The sequence below is a fragment of the Triticum aestivum genome, chromosome 5B, assembly GCF_018294505.1.
Source record: "Triticum aestivum cultivar Chinese Spring chromosome 5B, IWGSC CS RefSeq v2.1, whole genome shotgun sequence".
Taxonomy (NCBI): Eukaryota; Viridiplantae; Streptophyta; class Magnoliopsida; order Poales; family Poaceae; genus Triticum; species Triticum aestivum.
In genome coordinates, this window is record NC_057807.1 from 12,397,280 (window position 1) to 12,399,166 (window position 1,887).

Genomic DNA, 1,887 nt, shown 5'->3' on the forward strand with positions numbered 1-1,887 from the left:
TTTGCATGGTATTATGTATCTCATACATATCATAAAATTAAAGTACAAGTCACGTAAGGACCGGCATGACAAAACTGTAAAGATAGCAGAACATCTCTGAGCTTGACACCAACGCCCATCACCTGCCTCGGGCACCATGACAGCAGCCACCGAAGAAAAGAATGATGGATCACATCCTCACCCGAGCTCGTCGCGGCTCCATCGCTGATATGCAGCTTTGCAGACCTCCAAGGTGGCTCACCAAAAGTGAAGCCCTTACCATTGAATGAATCAGACCGGGGCAACACCGGGACACGCCATCAAACTTCAGATCTGACACCCCACCGCGACTAAGACATCACAGAAGGAAACCATACCTGCCATCCACGAACCACGAACCCAGCACATGTTCCGTCTTTCAAATGTCGTCAATGCAGACCACAATCTGCATCTGCTCCTGGACTACCTCTCAAGCTCCGCGCCGACCCTAGAGCAAACGTGAACCAAAACAATCCGGTTTTTATAGTTCAAGGGTGTAATATGAACCAAAACAAAGTTAAGGGTTGTAGACTGAACCGTGAGACAAGTTTAGGGGGGTAATATGGAAGATCCAAACTGTTGCCAGTGTCACCCATCACCAACAGTTTTATATTTCAGTAAAATAGTTCCATTAGAAAATAAAGGGTGCAGAAGTATGTTTACTCCCCCCCTACAGCCAAAATTGATGGCAAATGCCACATAATACAACTTAGAGCGGAAGTGATTGATAAAGTAATTTATTACAACTCTTGACAACCCTCTGTTCTCTCATGTTTTAAACTTGAAGGCGCAGAATGATTTTGAGAAAAATTACAGTGTTGCACCGCCCTATGCATTACAGTTACAGGTGCTAAAAATTCGGTTGCTGAAAGTAGTTGAATGGCACACAATATATTCAAGGAGTTGCTCTTCTTACAGAGTTATTAGTTCCAATCTTTAGAAGACGACGCTCTGCTTTTCAGGAATTTGTTGTGGTCTTTCTCGAGATGCCTCCACAGGTGAGAAGTACCTATTTCCGTGGCAGCTGCGTAGCTGTTGCTGCAATGGTTGCAATAAGCCCGTCCTCCATCCTTATCCTCTCTGAAGTGCTGCCATACTTCTGATCTTCCTCTTAACTTTGCTACACTAGTCCCCTCCCTAGAAAAAACGTGTTGAGCTTCAGCATCATCTATACTTGCTGCAGTTTTTCGCATCCTTTTAGGAGGCAGCGCCAAAGACGATTCAAGATGCCTCTTAGTTCCTGAGTTTTGGGCATCTATTTCCTTCGGCTCTTCATTCCTAGTCACAAGAGTATTAGTTCGGACTACCGTCGATGCAGCAACATCTTTGTAGAAGTGTCCATCGACCTGTTTCTTGAAAACATGGACATCAGTAAGATGTCTCGCCAGGTGAGAAGTGCCATTTCTGGAGTCAGCTGCCAAATCTTGAGTGCAGTGGATGCAATACGCCCGCACTCTGTCCTTATCCACTCTGAAGTGCTGCCATACTTTGGATTGTCTTTTTGATCTTGCTTGAGCATCTATGCTTGCTACTTGTGATTTGCCTCTTGATGTTTCTGGATTGGTCGGCTCTTTAGAGAAACCGTGTGGAAGAGCATCTATGCTTGCTACTTGTGAATTTCCTCTTGATGTTTCTTCATTGGTCGGTTCTTGAGAGAAACCGTGTGGAAGAGCATCTATGCTTGCTACTTGTGAATTTCCTGTTGATGTTTCTGCATTGGTCGGTTCTTGAGAGAAACCATGTGGAAGAGCATCTATGCTTGCTACTTGTGATTTTCCTCTTGTTGTTTCTGCATTGGTCGGTTCTTGAGAGAAACCATGTGGAAGAGCATCTATGCTTGCTACTTGTGATTTTCCTCTTTTTGTTTTT